Source organism: Lissotriton vulgaris, chromosome 9 (assembly GCF_964263255.1).
Source record: "Lissotriton vulgaris chromosome 9, aLisVul1.2, whole genome shotgun sequence".
NCBI classification, from domain to species: Eukaryota; Metazoa; Chordata; class Amphibia; order Caudata; family Salamandridae; genus Lissotriton; species Lissotriton vulgaris.
Genome location: NC_141697.1, coordinates 540,207,328 through 540,225,909, shown reverse-complemented (window position 1 = coordinate 540,225,909; position 18,582 = coordinate 540,207,328). Strand labels below are relative to the sequence as shown.

The following is an 18,582-nucleotide window of genomic DNA, read 5'->3' as shown; positions in this document are numbered from 1 at the left end:
CGATCGCCCCTTCTGCTATATTCATTGTCCTAATATATGATAAGTTTCATAAAGCAGAGTCACCACTCACATGTACTGGTAAAAAAATATGTTACAGTGGGCAGACAATGAAAGGGCTGAGGCCCGACCAGACATTTTAACTCCAGCATCTCTATGTTAAAAAGCATTTCCTAGGCAATATTTAGCCTCTGAAAAAAATATGCAAGATCCAGCAATAAATCTGGCAAAAGTCCCCAACATTTTGTGCATACTTGTGCCCTCACCTGAATGTAGCACCACCTTGTAGCCGTCGGAGGTAACTGCAGCTCACAAAATGTTTCATCAGAGGGCAAGTTTAGAGGAATCCAAAAGGCAGATGTCCATGGAAAGAGCCTCCGACTGCAGCAGGAAGTTTGGATGCTTCAAATTTGCATAGCTTCCAGTCCAACGTCCTCTCATGTACCGAACGCTCCCAAACGCTCTAAAGCCTTATACCGGCAAGCCCTCACCGGGTAGATCTCTGGCTCCCAGGTAAAGCCAAATACTGAGCATGCAAGCACTAGGATCACAGAGAGAGAGAGAGACAGAGAGCGTCGGAGAGCTGTTGTCTTGTTAAAGGCCTGAAACGGCTAGTGAATAAGAGGGTCTGGACTTTCAGTTGTGACTGATTGTGAGAGGGGAAGATAAAGATTTTCTGCACCCAGCATGCCTTGCGATATACTTAGGCAAATGAGGTGAGAGCCCGACCAATCCCACGTCACTTCTCTGAATGCCTCCTCATCTGCATAAACAGAACACTTTCACAAAGGAGCAGAGTGGCGCAGCGGAAGCGTGCTGGGCCCATAACCCAGAGGTCGATGGATCGAAACCATCCTCTGCTAATTTTGCTTGATTTTCCTTCCAAGGACCAAGCTGTCATTTCCACATAGCCAGAAAGGAAAAGTGCAAGCTTGTACCAGCTATGTGAGAAAAGACTTCTCAACTATTCGTGTCTGTGTAATACAAGAGTGATCGTGAAAGGTACAACCCTGTACTTTGAAAGTAAAGACACACAATTATAACCATAAATGACTGGTGGGAGCTTCACACAACTTTCTGGGCATGCTTTGAATTTCATTCTTCCCTTTTTGTTCTGCTCTTATCTATCTCCTGGGCATTTCATGGAATGTTCTCTTTCTCTTCCCTGCTTTGCTTCCCATGCTGCCTATATATGCTCATTTCTACTATTTGTACTGTTGCTTTTCATTTCTTCTCTTCTGCACAACTTTGTCCTTGGTTTCAATCCCCAGTTCCTTACCCTCTGCAAAAAACGTTCTACTGCTTCTCATGTTGGTATCTAAACCAAATGCACCATTGAAGCTGGTGCAAGATAGTCATTGATTTCTGCAACGTAATATTTAGAACCGAGAGCTAACACATCAGAGGGCGTTGGTGGTATAGTGGTGAGCATAGCTGCTTCCCAAGCAGTTGACCCGGGTTCGATTCCCGGCCAACGCACTGAAAATACTTATATATTCTGCAAGCAGGATATATTGTAATGCAACATGTCACAAAATGGAAATTTCACGAACAGATTAATCAGCCATATATAAAAAAATAAACAAATACGTGGGCAAACATCTCAATCGCACCTTCTGCTACATACATTGTCCTAATATATGATAAGTTTCATAAAGCAGAGTCACAACACACATGTGCTGGTAATAAATTTGTTACAGTGGGCAAACAATGGAAGGGCTGAGGCCCGACCAGACATTGTAACTCCAGCATCTCTATGTTAAAAAGCATTTCTAGGCAATATCTAGCCTCTGAAAAAATATGCAAGATCCACCGATAAATCTGGCAAAAGTCCCTAACATTTTGTGCATACTTGTGCTCTCACCTGAATGTAGCGCCACCTTGTAGCTGTCGAAGGAAACTGCTGCTCACAAAATGTTTTATCAGAAGGCAAGTTGAGAGGAATCCAAGAGTCAGATGTCCATGGAAAGAACCACTCACTGAAGCAGGAATGTTGGAGGCTTCATATTCGCATAGTTTCCTGTCCAACGTCCACAACGCTCCCAAACGCTCCCAAACGCTCAAAAGCCTCACACCGGGCAAGCCCTCACCGGGTATATCTCTGGCTCCAAGGTAAAGCCAAATCCTGAGCATGCTAGTGCTAGGATCACAGAGCGAGAGAGAGATGGTTCAAGAGCTACTGTCTTGATAAAGGCCTGAAACGGCTAGTGCCTAAGAGTGTCTGACTTTCAGTTATGACTGATTGTGAGAGGGGAAGATGAAGTTTTTCTGCACCCAGCATGCCTTGGGATATACTTATGCAAATGAGGTGAGAGCCAGACCAATCCCATGCTACTCTGCCTAATGCTCCTTATCTGCATAAAAAGAACACTTTCACAACGGAGCAGAGTGGCGCAGCGGAAGCGTGCTGGGCCCATAACCCAGAGGTCGATGGATCGAAACCATCCTCTGCTAATTTTGCTTGATTTTACTTCCAAGGACCAAGCTGTCATTTCCACGCTACCAGCAAGGAAAAGCGCAAGCTTGTGCCAGCTATGTGAGAAAAGACTTCTCAACTATCTGTGTCTGCTGAAATACAAGAGAGGGATCGTCAAAAGCTCCACACTGTACTTTGAAAGTAAAGGCACACAATAATAAGCATGAATGACTGGTGGGACCTTCAAACACTTTTATGTGGAGGCTTTGAATTTCATTCTTCCCTTTTTTGTTCTGCTCTTATCTATCTCCTGGGCATTTCATGGAATGTTCTCTATTTCTCTTCCCTGCTTTGCTTCCCATGCTGCCTCTATGTGTTCATATCTATTATTTGTATTGCTGCTTTCCATTCTTCTCTTCTGCACAGCTTTGTCCTTGGTTTCAATCCCAGTTCCTTACCTTCTACAAAAACTTTCTATTGCTTTTCATGTTGGTATCTAAACCAAATGCACCATTGAAGCTGGTGCATGATAGTCATTGAACTCAGGGTCCTAATGTTTAGAACCGAGAGCGCAAAGATCTGAGGGCGTTGGTGGTATAGTGGTGAGCATAGCTGCCTTCCAAGCAGTTGACCCGGGTTCGATTCCCGGCCAACGCAATACAAATACTTATATATTCTGCAAGCAGGATATATTTTAAAGCAACATTTCACAAAATGGTAATATAATTAAGAGGTTAATCAGCCATTATATAAAAAATAAACAAATATGTAGGCAAGCATTTCGATCGCCCCTTCTGCTATATTCATTGTCCTAATATATGATAAGTTTCATAAAGCAGAGTCACCACTCACATGTACTGGTAAAAAAATATGTTACAGTGGGCAGACAATGAAAGGGCTGAGGCCCGACCAGACATTTTAACTCCAGCATCTCTATGTTAAAAAGCATTTCCTAGGCAATATTTAGCCTCTGAAAAAAATATGCAAGATCCAGCAATAAATCTGGCAAAAGTCCCCAACATTTTGTGCATACTTGTGCCCTCACCTGAATGTAGCACCACCTTGTAGCCGTCGGAGGTAACTGCAGCTCACAAAATGTTTCATCAGAGGGCAAGTTTAGAGGAATCCAAAAGGCAGATGTCCATGGAAAGAGCCTCCGACTGCAGCAGGAAGTTTGGATGCTTCAAATTTGCATAGCTTCCAGTCCAACGTCCTCTCATGTACCGAACGCTCCCAAACGCTCTAAAGCCTTATACCGGCAAGCCCTCACCGGGTAGATCTCTGGCTCCCAGGTAAAGCCAAATACTGAGCATGCAAGCACTAGGATCACAGAGAGAGAGAGAGACAGAGAGCGTCGGAGAGCTGTTGTCTTGTTAAAGGCCTGAAACGGCTAGTGAATAAGAGGGTCTGGACTTTCAGTTGTGACTGATTGTGAGAGGGGAAGATAAAGATTTTCTGCACCCAGCATGCCTTGCGATATACTTAGGCAAATGAGGTGAGAGCCCGACCAATCCCACGTCACTTCTCTGAATGCCTCCTCATCTGCATAAACAGAACACTTTCACAAAGGAGCAGAGTGGCGCAGCGGAAGCGTGCTGGGCCCATAACCCAGAGGTCGATGGATCGAAACCATCCTCTGCTAATTTTGCTTGATTTTCCTTCCAAGGACCAAGCTGTCATTTCCACATAGCCAGAAAGGAAAAGTGCAAGCTTGTACCAGCTATGTGAGAAAAGACTTCTCAACTATTCGTGTCTGTGTAATACAAGAGTGATCGTGAAAGGTACAACCCTGTACTTTGAAAGTAAAGACACACAATTATAACCATAAATGACTGGTGGGAGCTTCACACAACTTTCTGGGCATGCTTTGAATTTCATTCTTCCCTTTTTGTTCTGCTCTTATCTATCTCCTGGGCATTTCATGGAATGTTCTCTTTCTCTTCCCTGCTTTGCTTCCCATGCTGCCTATATATGCTCATTTCTACTATTTGTACTGTTGCTTTTCATTTCTTCTCTTCTGCACAACTTTGTCCTTGGTTTCAATCCCCAGTTCCTTACCCTCTGCAAAAAACGTTCTACTGCTTCTCATGTTGGTATCTAAACCAAATGCACCATTGAAGCTGGTGCAAGATAGTCATTGATTTCTGCAACGTAATATTTAGAACCGAGAGCTAACACATCAGAAGGCGTTGGTGGTATAGTGGTGAGCATAGCTGCTTCCCAAGCAGTTGACCCGGGTTCGATTCCCGGCCAACGCACTGAAAATACTTATATATTCTGCAAGCAGGATATATTGTAATGCAACATGTCACAAAATGGAAATTTCACGAACAGATTAATCAGCCATATATAAAAAAATAAACAAATACGTGGGCAAACATCTCAATCGCACCTTCTGCTACATACATTGTCCTAATATATGATAAGTTTCATAAAGCAGAGTCACAACACACATGTGCTGGTAATAAATTTGTTACAGTGGGCAAACAATGGAAGGGCTGAGGCCCGACCAGACATTGTAACTCCAGCATCTCTATGTTAAAAAGCATTTCTAGGCAATATCTAGCCTCTGAAAAAAATATGCAAGATCCACCGATAAATCTGGCAAAAGTCCCTAACATTTTGTGCATACTTGTGCTCTCACCTGAATGTAGCGCCACCTTGTAGCTGTCGAAGGAAACTGCTGCTCACAAAATGTTTTATCAGAAGGCAAGTTGAGAGGAATCCAAGAGTCAGATGTCCATGGAAAGAACCACTCACTGAAGCAGGAATGTTGGAGGCTTCATATTCGCATAGTTTCCTGTCCAACGTCCACAACGCTCCCAAACGCTCAAAAGCCTCACACCGGGCAAGCCCTCACCGGGTATATCTCTGGCTCCAAGGTAAAGCCAAATCCTGAGCATGCTAGTGCTAGGATCACAGAGCGAGAGAGAGATGGTTCAAGAGCTACTGTCTTGATAAAGGCCTGAAACGGCTAGTGCCTAAGAGTGTCTGACTTTCAGTTATGACTGATTGTGAGAGGGGAAGATGAAGTTTTTCTGCACCCAGCATGCCTTGGGATATACTTATGCAAATGAGGTGAGAGCCAGACCAATCCCATGCTACTCTGCCTAATGCTCCTTATCTGCATAAAAAGAACACTTTCACAACGGAGCAGAGTGGTGCAGCGGAAGCGTGCTGGGCCCATAACCCAGAGGTCGATGGATCGAAACCATCCTCTGCTAATTTTGCTTGATTTTACTTCCAAGGACCAAGCTGTCATTTCCACGCTACCAGCAAGGAAAAGCGCAAGCTTGTGCCAGCTATGTGAGAAAAGACTTCTCAACTATCTGTGTCTGCTGAAATACAAGAGAGGGATCGTCAAAGGCTCCACACTGTACTTTGAAAGTAAAGGCACACAATAATAAGCATGAATGACTGGTGGGACCTTCAAACACTTTTATGTGGAGGCTTTGAATTTCATTCTTCCCTTTTTTGTTCTGCTCTTATCTATCTCCTGGGCATTTCATGGAATGTTCTCTATTTCTCTTCCCTGCTTTGCTTCCCATGCTGCCTCTATGTGTTCATATCTATTATTTGTATTGCTGCTTTCCATTCTTCTCTTCTGCACAGCTTTGTCCTTGGTTTCAATCCCAGTTCCTTACCCTCTACAAAAACTTTCTATTGCTTTTCATGTTGGTATCTAAACCAAATGCACCATTGAAGCTGGTGCATGATAGTCATTGAACTCAGGGTCCTAATGTTTAGAACCGAGAGCGCAAAGATCAGAGGGCGTTGGTGGTATAGTGGTGAGCATAGCTGCCTTCCAAGCAGTTGACCCGGGTTCGATTCCCGGCCAACGCAGTACAAATACTTATATATTCTGCAAGCAGGATATATTTTAAAGCAACATTTCACAAAATGGTAATATAATTAAGAGGTTAATCAGCCATTATATAAAAAATAAACAAATATGTAGGCAAGCATTTCGATCGCCCCTTCTGCTATATTCATTGTCCTAATATATGATAAGTTTCATAAAGCAGAGTCACCACTCACATGTACTGGTAAAAAAATATGTTACAGTGGGCAGACAATGAAAGGGCTGAGGCCCAACCAGACCTTTTAACTCCAGCATCTCTATGTTAAAAAGCATTTCCTAGGCAATATTTAGCCTCTGAAAAAAATATGCAAGATCCAGCAATAAATCTGGCAAAAGTCCCCAACATTTTGTGCATACTTGTGCCCTCACCTGAATGTAGCACCACCTTGTAGCCGTCGGAGGTAACTGCAGCTCACAAAATGTTTCATCAGAGGGCAAGTTTAGAGGAATCCAAAAGGCAGATGTCCATGGAAAGAGCCTCCGACTGCAGCAGGAAGTTTGGATGCTTCAAATTTGCATAGCTTCCAGTCCAACGTCCTCTCATGTACCGAACGCTCCCAAACGCTCTAAAGCCTTATACCGGCAAGCCCTCACCGGGTAGATCTCTGGCTCCCAGGAAAAGCCAAATACTGAGCATGCAAGCACTAGGATCACAGAGAGAGAGAGAGACAGAGAGCGTCGGAGAGCTGTTGTCTTGTTAAAGGCCTGAAACGGCTAGTGCCTAAGAGGGTCTGGACTTTCAGTTGTGACTGATTGTGAGAGGGGAAGATAAAGATTTTCTGCACCCAGCATGCCTTGCGATATACTTAGGCAAATGAGGTGAGAGCCCGACCAATCCCACGTCACTTCTCTGAATGCCTCCTCATCTGCATAAAGAGAACACTTTCACAAAGGAGCAGAGTGGCGCAGCGGAAGCGTGCTGGGCCCATAACCCAGAGGTCGATGGATCGAAACCATCCTCTGCTAATTTTGCTTGATTTTCCTTCCAAGGACCAAGCTGTCATTTCCACATAGCCAGAAAGGAAAAGTGCAAGCTTGTGCCAGCTATGTGAGAAAAGACTTCTCAACTATTCGTGTCTGTGTAATACAAGAGTGATCGTGAAAGGTACAACCCTGTACTTTGAAAGTAAAGACACACAATTATAACCATAAATGACTGACTGGTGGGAGCTTCACACAACTTTCTGGGCATGCTTTGAATTTCATTCTTCCCTTTTTGTTCTGCTCTTATATATCTCCTGGGCATTTCATGGAATGTTCTCTTTCTCTTCCCTGCTTTGCTTCCCATGCTGCCTATATATGCTCATTTCTACTATTTGTACTGTTGCTTTTCATTTCTTCTCTTCTGCACAACTTTGTCCTTGGTTTCAATCCCCAGTTCCTTACCCTCTGCAAAAAACGTTCTACTGCTTCTCATGTTGGTATCTAAACCAAATGCACCATTGAAGCTGGTGCAAGATAGTCATTGATTTCTGCAACGTAATATTTAGAACCGAGAGCTAACACATCAGAGGGCGTTGGTGGTATAGTGGTGAGCATAGCTGCTTCCCAAGCAGTTGACCCGGGTTCGATTCCCGGCCAACGCACTGAAAATACTTATATATTCTGCAAGCAGGATATATTGTAATGCAACATGTCACAAAATGGAAATTTCACGAACAGATTAATCAGCCATATATAAAAAAATAAACAAATACGTGGGCAAACATCTCAATCGCACCTTCTGCTACATACATTGTCCTAATATATGATAAGTTTCATAAAGCAGAGTCACAACACACATGTGCTGGTAATAAATTTGTTACAGTGGGCAAACAATGGAAGGGCTGAGGCCCGACCAGACATTGTAACTCCAGCATCTCTATGTTAAAAAGCATTTCTAGGCAATATCTAGCCTCTGAAAAAATATGCAAGATCCACCGATAAATCTGGCAAAAGTCCCTAACATTTTGTGCATACTTGTGCTCTCACCTGAATGTAGCGCCACCTTGTAGCTGTCGAAGGAAACTGCTGCTCACAAAATGTTTTATCAGAAGGCAAGTTGAGAGGAATCCAAGAGTCAGATGTCCATGGAAAGAACCACTCACTGAAGCAGGAATGTTGGAGGCTTCATATTCGCATAGTTTCCTGTCCAACGTCCACTCACGTCCCGAACGCTCCCAAACGCTCAAAAGCCTCACACCGGGTATATCTCTGGCTCCAAGGTAAAGCCAAATCCTGAGCATGCTAGTGCTAGGATCACAGAGCGAGAGAGAGATGGTTCAAGAGCTACTGTCTTGATAAAGGCCTGAAACGGCTAGTGCCTAAGAGTGTCTGACTTTCAGTTATGACTGATTGTGAGAGGGGAAGATGAAGTTTTTCTGCACCCAGCATGCCTTGGGATATACTTATGCAAATGAGGTGAGAGCCAGACCAATCCCATGCTACTCTGCCTAATGCTCCTTATCTGCATAAAAAGAACACTTTCACAACGGAGCAAAGTGGCGCAGCAGAAGCGTGCTGGGCCCATAACCCAGAGGTCGATGGATCGAAACCATCCTCTGCTAATTTTGCTTGATTTTACTTCCAAGGACCAAGCTGTCATTTCCACGCTACCAGCAAGGAAAAGCGCAAGCTTGTGCCAGCTATGTGAGAAAAGACTTCTCAACTATCTGTGTCTGCTGAAATACAAGAGAGGGATCGTCAAAAGCTCCACACTGTACTTTGAAAGTAAAGGCACACAATAATAAGCATGAATGACTGGTGGGACCTTCAAACACTTTTATGTGGAGGCTTTGAATTTCATTCTTCCCTTTTTTGTTCTGCTCTTATCTATCTCCTGGGCATTTCATGGAATGTTCTCTATTTCTCTTCCCTGCTTTGCTTCCCATGCTGCCTCTATGTGTTCATATCTATTATTTGTATTGCTGCTTTCCATTCTTCTCTTCTGCACAGCTTTGTCCTTGGTTTCAATCCCAGTTCCTTACCCTCTACAAAAACTTTCTATTGCTTTTCATGTTGGTATCTAAACCAAATGCACCATTGAAGCTGGTGCATGATAGTCATTGAACTCAGGGTCCTAATGTTTAGAACCGAGAGCGCAAAGATCAGAGGGCGTTGGTGGTATAGTGGTGAGCATAGCTGCCTTCCAAGCAGTTGACCCGGGTTCGATTCCCGGCCAACGCAGTACAAATACTTATATATTCTGCAAGCAGGATATATTTTAAAGCAACATTTCACAAAATGGTAATATAATTAAGAGGTTAATCAGCCATTATATAAAAAATAAACAAATATGTAGGCAAGCATTTCGATCGCCCCTTCTGCTATATTCATTGTCCTAATATATGATAAGTTTCATAAAGCAGAGTCACCACTCACATGTACTGGTAAAAAAATATGTTACAGTGGGCAGACAATGAAAGGGCTGAGGCCCGACCAGACATTTTAACTCCAGCATCTCTATGTTAAAAAGCATTTCCTAGGCAATATTTAGCCTCTGAAAAAAATATGCAAGGTCCAGCAATAAATCTGGCAAAAGTCCCCAACATTTTGTGCATACTTGTGCCCTCACCTGAATGTAGCACCACCTTGTAGCCGTCGGAGGTAACTGCAGCTCACAAAATGTTTCATCAGAGGGCAAGTTTAGAGGAATCCAAAAGGCAGATGTCCATGGAAAGAGCCTCCGACTGCAGCAGGAAGTTTGGATGCTTCAAATTTGCATAGCTTCCAGTCCAACGTCCTCTCATGTACCGAACGCTCCCAAACGCTCTAAAGCCTTATACCGGCAAGCCCTCACCGGGTAGATCTCTGGCTCCCAGGAAAAGCCAAATACTGAGCATGCAAGCACTAGGATCACAGAGAGAGAGAGAGACAGAGAGCGTCGGAGAGCTGTTGTCTTGTTAAAGGCCTGAAACGGCTAGTGCCTAAGAGGGTCTGGACTTTCAGTTGTGACTGATTGTGAGAGGGGAAGATAAAGATTTTCTGCACCCAGCATGCCTTGCGATATACTTAGGCAAATGAGGTGAGAGCCCGACCAATCCCACGTCACTTCTCTGAATGCCTCCTCATCTGCATAAAGAGAACACTTTCACAAAGGAGCAGAGTGGCGCAGCGGAAGCGTGCTGGGCCCATAACCCAGAGGTCGATGGATCGAAACCATCCTCTGCTAATTTTGCTTGATTTTCCTTCCAAGGACCAAGCTGTCATTTCCACATAGCCAGAAAGGAAAAGTGCAAGCTTGTGCCAGCTATGTGAGAAAAGACTTCTCAACTATTCGTGTCTGTGTAATACAAGAGTGATCGTGAAAGGTACAACCCTGTACTTTGAAAGTAAAGACACACAATTATAACCATAAATGACTGACTGGTGGGAGCTTCACACAACTTTCTGGGCATGCTTTGAATTTCATTCTTCCCTTTTTGTTCTGCTCTTATCTATCTCCTGGGCATTTCATGGAATGTTCTCTTTCTCTTCCCTGCTTTGCTTCCCATGCTGCCTATATATGCTCATTTCTACTATTTGTACTGTTGCTTTTCATTTCTTCTCTTCTGCACAACTTTGTCCTTGGTTTCAATCCCCAGTTCCTTACCCTCTGCAAAAAACGTTCTACTGCTTCTCATGTTGGTATCTAAACCAAATGCACCATTGAAGCTGGTGCAAGATAGTCATTGATTTCTGCAACGTAATATTTAGAACCGAGAGCTAACACATCAGAGGGCGTTGGTGGTATAGTGGTGAGCATAGCTGCTTCCCAAGCAGTTGACCCGGGTTCGATTCCCGGCCAACGCACTGAAAATACTTATATATTCTGCAAGCAGGATATATTGTAATGCAACATGTCACAAAATGGAAATTTCACGAACAGATTAATCAGCCATATATAAAAAAATAAACAAATACGTGGGCAAACATCTCAATCGCACCTTCTGCTACATACATTGTCCTAATATATGATAAGTTTCATAAAGCAGAGTCACAACACACATGTGCTGGTAATAAATTTGTTACAGTGGGCAAACAATGGAAGGGCTGAGGCCCGACCAGACATTGTAACTCCAGCATCTCTATGTTAAAAAGCATTTCTAGGCAATATCTAGCCTCTGAAAAAATATGCAAGATCCACCGATAAATCTGGCAAAAGTCCCTAACATTTTGTGCATACTTGTGCTCTCACCTGAATAGCGCCACCTTGTAGCTGTCGAAGGAAACTGCTGCTCACAAAATGTTTTATCAGAAGGCGAGTTGAGAGGAATCCAAGAGTCAGATGTCCATGGAAAGAACCACTCACTGAAGCAGGAATGTTGGAGGCTTCATATTCGCATAGTTTCCTGTCCAACGTCCACAACGCTCCCAAACGCTCAAAAGCCTCACACCGGGCAAACCCTCACTGGGTATATCTCTGGCTCCAAGGTAAAGCCAAATCCTGAGCATGCTAGTGCTAGGATCACAGAGCGAGAGAGAGATGGTTCAAGAGCTACTGTCTTGATAAAGGCCTGAAACGGCTAGTGCCTAAGAGTGTCTGACTTTCAGTTATGACTGATTGTGAGAGGGGAATATGAAGTTTTTCTGCACCCAGCATGCCTTGGGATATACTTATGCAAATGAGGTGAGAGCCAGACCAATCCCATGCTACTCTGCCTAATGCTCCTTATCTGCATAAAAAGAACACTTTCACAACGGAGCAGAGTGGCGCAGCGGAAGCGTGCTGGGCCCATAACCCAGAGGTCGATGGATCGAAACCATCCTCTGCTAATTTTGCTTGATTTTACTTCCAAGGACCAAGCTGTCATTTCCACGCTACCAGCAAGGAAAAGCGCAAGCTTGTGCCAGCTATGTGAGAAAAGACTTCTCAACTATCTGTGTCTGCTGAAATACAAGAGAGGGATCGTCAAAAGCTCCACACTGTACTTTGAAAGTAAAGGCACACAATAATAAGCATGAATGACTGGTGGGACCTTCAAACACTTTTATGTGGAGGCTTTGAATTTCATTCTTCCCTTTTTTGTTCTGCTCTTATCTATCTCCTGGGCATTTCATGGAATGTTCTCTATTTCTCTTCCCTGCTTTGCTTCCCATGCTGCCTCTATGTGTTCATATCTTTTATTTGTATTGCTGCTTTCCATTCTTCTCTTCTGCACAGCTTTGTCCTTGGTTTCAATCCCAGTTCCTTACCCTCTACAAAAACTTTCTATTGCTTTTCATGTTGGTATCTAAACCAAATGCACCATTGAAGCTGGTGCATGATAGTCATTGAACTCAGGGTCCTAATGTTTAGAACCGAGAGGGCAAAGATCAGAGGGCGTTGGTGGTATAGTGGTGAGCATAGCTGCCTTCCAAGCAGTTGACCCGGGTTCGATTCCCGGCCAACGCAGTACAAATACTTATATATTCTGCAAGCAGGATATATTTTAAAGCAACATTTCACAAAATGGTAATATAATTAAGAGGTTAATCAGCCATTATATAAAAAATAAACAAATATGTAGGCAAGCATTTCGATCGCCCCTTCTGCTATATTCATTGTCCTAATATATGATAAGTTTCATAAAGCAGAGTCACCACTCACATGTACTGGTAAAAAAATATGTTACAGTGGGCAGACAATGAAAGGGCTGAGGCCCGACCAGACATTTTAACTCCAGCATCTCTATGTTAAAAAGCATTTCCTAGGCAATATTTAGCCTCTGAAAAAAATATGCAAGGTCCAGCAATAAATCTGGCAAAAGTCCCCAACATTTTGTGCATACTTGTGCCCTCACCTGAATGTAGCACCACCTTGTAGCCGTCGGAGGTAACTGCAGCTCACAAAATGTTTCATCAGAGGGCAAGTTTAGAGGAATCCAAAAGGCAGATGTCCATGGAAAGAGCCTCCGACTGCAGCAGGAAGTTTGGATGCTTCAAATTTGCATAGCTTCCAGTCCAACGTCCTCTCATGTACCGAACGCTCCCAAACGCTCTAAATCCTTATACCGGCAAGCCCTCACCGGGTAGATCTCTGGCTCCCAGGAAAAGCCAAATACTGAGCATGCAAGCACTAGGATCACAGAGAGAGAGAGAGACAGAGAGCGTCGGAGAGCTGTTGTCTTGTTAAAGGCCTGAAACGGCTAGTGCCTAAGAGGGTCTGGACTTTCAGTTGTGACTGATTGTGAGAGGGGAAGATAAAGATTTTCTGCACCCAGCATGCCTTGCGATATACTTAGGCAAATGAGGTGAGAGCCCGACCAATCCCACGTCACTTCTCTGAATGCCTCCTCATCTGCATAAAGAGAACACTTTCACAAAGGAGCAGAGTGGCGCAGCGGAAGCGTGCTGGGCCCATAACCCAGAGGTCGATGGATCGAAACCATCCTCTGCTAATTTTGCTTGATTTTCCTTCCAAGGACCAAGCTGTCATTTCCACATAGCCAGAAAGGAAAAGTGCAAGCTTGTGCCAGCTATGTGAGAAAAGACTTCTCAACTATTCGTGTCTGTGTAATACAAGAGTGATCGTGAAAGGTACAACCCTGTACTTTGAAAGTAAAGACACACAATTATAACCATAAATGACTGACTGGTGGGAGCTTCACACAACTTTCTGGGCATGCTTTGAATTTCATTCTTCCCTTTTTGTTCTGCTCTTATCTATCTCCTGGGCATTTCATGGAATGTTCTCTTTCTCTTCCCTGCTTTGCTTCCCATGCTGCCTATATATGCTCATTTCTACTATTTGTACTGTTGCTTTTCATTTCTTCTCTTCTGCACAACTTTGTCCTTGGTTTCAATCCCCAGTTCCTTACCCTCTGCAAAAAACGTTCTACTGCTTCTCATGTTGGTATCTAAACCAAATGCACCATTGAAGCTGGTGCAAGATAGTCATTGATTTCTGCAACGTAATATTTAGAACCGAGAGCTAACACATCAGAGGGCGTTGGTGGTATAGTGGTGAGCATAGCTGCTTCCCAAGCAGTTGACCCGGGTTCGATTCCCGGCCAACGCACTGAAAATACTTATATATTCTGCAAGCAGGATATATTGTAATGCAACATGTCACAAAATGGAAATTTCACGAACAGATTAATCAGCCATATATAAAAAAATAAACAAATACGTGGGCAAACATCTCAATCGCACCTTCTGCTACATACATTGTCCTAATATATGATAAGTTTCATAAAGCAGAGTCACAACACACATGTGCTGGTAATAAATTTGTTACAGTGGGCAAACAATGGAAGGGCTGAGGCCCGACCAGACATTGTAACTCCAGCATCTCTATGTTAAAAAGCATTTCTAGGCAATATCTAGCCTCTGAAAAAATATGCAAGATCCACCGATAAATCTGGCAAAAGTCCCTAACATTTTGTGCATACTTGTGCTCTCACCTGAATGTAGCGCCACCTTGTAGCTGTCGAAGGAAACTGCTGCTCACAAAATGTTTTATCAGAAGGCAAGTTGAGAGGAATCCAAGAGTCAGATGTCCATGGAAAGAACCACTCACTGAAGCAGGAATGTTGGAGGCTTCATATTTGCATAGTTTCCTGTCCAACGTCCACAACGCTCCCAAACGCTCCCAAACGCTCAAAAGCCTCACACCGGGCAAGCCCTCACCGGGTATATCTCTGGCTCCAAGGTAAAGCCAAATCCTGAGCATGCTAGTGCTAGGATCACAGAGCGAGAGAGAGATGGTTCAAGAGCTACTGTCTTGATAAAGGCCTGAAACGGCTAGTGCCTAAGAGTGTCTGACTTTCAGTTATGACTGATTGTGAGAGGGGAAGATGAAGTTTTTCTGCACCCAGCATGCCTTGGGATATACTTATGCAAATGAGGTGAGAGCCAGACCAATCCCATGCTACTCTGCCTAATGCTCCTTATCTGCATAAAAAGAACACTTTCACAACGGAGCAGAGTGGCGCAGCGGAAGCGTGCTGGGCCCATAACCCAGAGGTCGATGGATCGAAACCATCCTCTGCTAATTTTGCTTGATTTTACTTCCAAGGACCAAGCTGTCATTTCCACGCTACCAGCAAGGAAAAGCGCAAGCTTGTGCCAGCTATGTGAGAAAAGACTTCTCAACTATCTGTGTCTGCTGAAATACAAGAGAGGGATCGTCAAAAGCTCCACACTGTACTTTGAAAGTAAAGGCACACAATAATAAGCATGAATGACTGGTGGGACCTTCAAACACTTTTATGTGGAGGCTTTGAATTTCATTCTTCCCTTTTTTGTTCTGCTCTTATCTATCTCCTGGGCATTTCATGGAATGTTCTCTATTTCTCTTCCCTGCTTTGCTTCCCATGCTGCCTCTATGTGTTCATATCTATTATTTGTATTGCTGCTTTCCATTCTTCTCTTCTGCACAGCTTTGTCCTTGGTTTCAATCCCAGTTCCTTACCTTCTACAAAAACTTTCTATTGCTTTTCATGTTGGTATCTAAACCAAATGCACCATTGAAGCTGGTGCATGATAGTCATTGAACTCAGGGTCCTAATGTTTAGAACCGAGAGCGCAAAGATCTGAGGGCGTTGGTGGTATAGTGGTGAGCATAGCTGCCTTCCAAGCAGTTGACCCGGGTTCGATTCCCGGCCAACGCAATACAAATACTTATATATTCTGCAAGCAGGATATATTTTAAAGCAACATTTCACAAAATGGTAATATAATCAAGAGGTTAATCAGCCATTATATAAAAAATAAACAAATATGTAGGCAAGCATTTCGATCGCCCCTTCTGCTATATTCATTGTCCTAATATATGATAAGTTTCATAAAGCAGAGTCACCACTCACATGTACTGGTAAAAAAATATGTTACAGTGGGCAGACAATGAAAGGGCTGAGGCCCGACCAGACATTTTAACTCCAGCATCTCTATGTTAAAAAGCATTTCCTAGGCAATATTTAGCCTCTGAAAAAAATATGCAAGATCCAGCAATAAATCTGGCAAAAGTCCCCAACATTTTGTGCATACTTGTGCCCTCACCTGAATGTAGCACCACCTTGTAGCCGTCGGAGGTAACTGCAGCTCACAAAATGTTTCATCAGAGGGCAAGTTTAGAGGAATCCAAAAGGCAGATGTCCATGGAAAGAGCCTCCGACTGCAGCAGGAAGTTTGGATGCTTCAAATTTGCATAGCTTCCAGTCCAACGTCCTCTCATGTACCGAACGCTCCCAAACGCTCTAAAGCCTTATACCGGCAAGCCCTCACCGGGTAGATCTCTGGCTCCCAGGTAAAGCCAAATACTGAGCATGCAAGCACTAGGATCACAGAGAGAGAGAGAGACAGAGAGCGTCGGAGAGCTGTTGTCTTGTTAAAGGCCTGAAACGGCTAGTGAATAAGAGGGTCTGGACTTTCAGTTGTGACTGATTGTGAGAGGGGAAGATAAAGATTTTCTGCACCCAGCATGCCTTGCGATATACTTAGGCAAATGAGGTGAGAGCCCGACCAATCCCACGTCACTTCTCTGAATGCCTCCTCATCTGCATAAACAGAACACTTTCACAAAGGAGCAGAGTGGCGCAGCGGAAGCGTGCTGGGCCCATAAACCAGAGGTCGATGGATCGAAACCATCCTCTGCTAATTTTGCTTGATTTTCCTTCCAAGGACCAAGCTGTCATTTCCACATAGCCAGAAAGGAAAAGTGCAAGCTTGTACCAGCTATGTGAGAAAAGACTTCTCAACTATTCGTGTCTGTGTAATACAAGAGTGATCGTGAAAGGTACAACCCTGTACTTTGAAAGTAAAGACACACAATTATAACCATAAATGACTGGTGGGAGCTTCACACAACTTTCTGGGCATGCTTTAAATTTCATTCTTCCCTTTTTGTTCTGCTCTTATCTATCTCCTGGGCATTTCATGGAATGTTCTCTTTCTCTTCCCTGCTTTGCTTCCCATGCTGCCTATATATGCTCATTTCTACTATTTGTACTGTTGCTTTTCATTTCTTCTCTTCTGCACAACTTTGTCCTTGGTTTCAATCCCCAGTTCCTTACCCTCTGCAAAAAACGTTCTACTGCTTCTCATGTTGGTATCTAAACCAAATGCACCATTGAAGCTGGTGCAAGATAGTCATTGATTTCTGCAACGTAATATTTAGAACCGAGAGCTAACACATCAGAGGGCGTTGGTGGTATAGTGGTGAGCATAGCTGCTTCCCAAGCAGTTGACCCGGGTTCGATTCCCGGCCAACGCACTGAAAATACTTATATATTCTGCAAGCAGGATATATTGTAATGCAACATGTCACAAAATGGAAATTTCACGAACAGATTAATCAGCCATATATAAAAAAATAAACAAATACGTGGGCAAACATCTCAATCGCACCTTCTGCTACATACATTGTCCTAATATATGATAAGTTTCATAAAGCAGAGTCACAACACACATGTGCTGGTAATAAATTTGTTACAGTGGGCAAACAATGGAAGGGCTGAGGCCCGACCAGACATTGTAACTCCAGCATCTCTATGTTAAAAAGCATTTCTAGGCAATATCTAGCCTCTGAAAAAAATATGCAAGATCCACCGATAAATCTGGCAAAAGTCCCTAACATTTTGTGCATACTTGTGCTCTCACCTGAATGTAGCGCCACCTTGTAGCTGTCGAAGGAAACTGCTGCTCACAAAATGTTTTATCAGAAGGCAAGTTGAGAGGAATCCAAGAGTCAGATGTCCATGGAAAGAACCACTCACTGAAGCAGGAATGTTGGAGGCTTCATATTCGCATAGTTTCCTGTCCAACGTCCACAACGCTCCCAAACGCTCAAAAGCCTCACACCGGGCAAGCCCTCACCGGGTATATCTCTGGCTCCAAGGTAAAGCCAAATCCTGAGCATGCTAGTGCTAGGATCACAGAGCGAGAGAGAGATGGTTCAAGAGCTACTGTCTTGATAAAGGCCTGAAACGGCTAGTGCCTAAGAGTGTCTGACTTTCAGTTATGACTGATTGTGAGAGGGGAAGATGAAGTTTTTCTGCACCCAGCATGCCTTGGGATATACTTATGCAAATGAGGTGAGAGCCAGACCAATCCCATGCTACTCTGCCTAATGCTCCTTATATGCATAAAAAGAACACTTTCACAACGGAGCAGAGTGGCGCAGCGGAAGCGTGCTGGGCCCATAACCCAGAGGTCGATGGATCGAAACCATCCTCTGCTAATTTTGCTTGATTTTACTTCCAAGGACCAAGCTGTCATTTCCACGCTACCAGCAAGGAAAAGCGCAAGCTTGTGCCAGCTATGTGAGAAAAGACTTCTCAACTATCTGTGTCTGCTGAAATACAAGAGAGGGATCGTCAAAGGCTCCACACTGTACTTTGAAAGTAAAGGCACACAATAATAAGCATGA

The 18,582-nt window shown here is 43.7% G+C and overlaps 11 non-coding genes across 11 annotated transcripts; all 11 read left to right on the top strand.

Moving 5' to 3' along the window:
- The first annotated feature begins 1,404 nt into the window (after nt 1–1,404).
- TRNAG-CCC (transfer RNA glycine (anticodon CCC)) lies at nt 1,405–1,476 on the top strand. Its single transcript has one exon. It is a non-coding gene; the product is annotated as a tRNA-Gly (tRNA).
- Nucleotides 1,477–2,998: 1,522 nt separating this feature from the next.
- TRNAG-UCC (transfer RNA glycine (anticodon UCC)) lies at nt 2,999–3,070 on the top strand. Its single transcript has one exon. It is a non-coding gene; the product is annotated as a tRNA-Gly (tRNA).
- Nucleotides 3,071–4,599: 1,529 nt separating this feature from the next.
- On the top strand, nt 4,600–4,671 carry TRNAG-CCC (transfer RNA glycine (anticodon CCC)). Its single transcript has one exon. It is a non-coding gene; the product is annotated as a tRNA-Gly (tRNA).
- A 1,513-nt stretch (nt 4,672–6,184) lies between these two features.
- TRNAG-UCC (transfer RNA glycine (anticodon UCC)) lies at nt 6,185–6,256 on the top strand. The gene has a single exon. It is a non-coding gene; the product is annotated as a tRNA-Gly (tRNA).
- A 1,533-nt stretch (nt 6,257–7,789) lies between these two features.
- TRNAG-CCC (transfer RNA glycine (anticodon CCC)) lies at nt 7,790–7,861 on the top strand. Its single transcript has one exon. It is a non-coding gene; the product is annotated as a tRNA-Gly (tRNA).
- Nucleotides 7,862–9,368: 1,507 nt separating this feature from the next.
- TRNAG-UCC (transfer RNA glycine (anticodon UCC)) lies at nt 9,369–9,440 on the top strand. Its single transcript has one exon. It is a non-coding gene; the product is annotated as a tRNA-Gly (tRNA).
- Nucleotides 9,441–10,973: 1,533 nt separating this feature from the next.
- TRNAG-CCC (transfer RNA glycine (anticodon CCC)) lies at nt 10,974–11,045 on the top strand. Its single transcript has one exon. It is a non-coding gene; the product is annotated as a tRNA-Gly (tRNA).
- Nucleotides 11,046–12,555: 1,510 nt separating this feature from the next.
- TRNAG-UCC (transfer RNA glycine (anticodon UCC)) lies at nt 12,556–12,627 on the top strand. Its single transcript has one exon. It is a non-coding gene; the product is annotated as a tRNA-Gly (tRNA).
- Nucleotides 12,628–14,160: 1,533 nt separating this feature from the next.
- Nucleotides 14,161–14,232, top strand: TRNAG-CCC (transfer RNA glycine (anticodon CCC)). Its single transcript has one exon. It is a non-coding gene; the product is annotated as a tRNA-Gly (tRNA).
- A 1,522-nt stretch (nt 14,233–15,754) lies between these two features.
- TRNAG-UCC (transfer RNA glycine (anticodon UCC)) lies at nt 15,755–15,826 on the top strand. The gene has a single exon. It is a non-coding gene; the product is annotated as a tRNA-Gly (tRNA).
- Nucleotides 15,827–17,355: 1,529 nt separating this feature from the next.
- Nucleotides 17,356–17,427, top strand: TRNAG-CCC (transfer RNA glycine (anticodon CCC)). The gene has a single exon. It is a non-coding gene; the product is annotated as a tRNA-Gly (tRNA).
- Nucleotides 17,428–18,582: the final 1,155 nt, after the last annotated feature.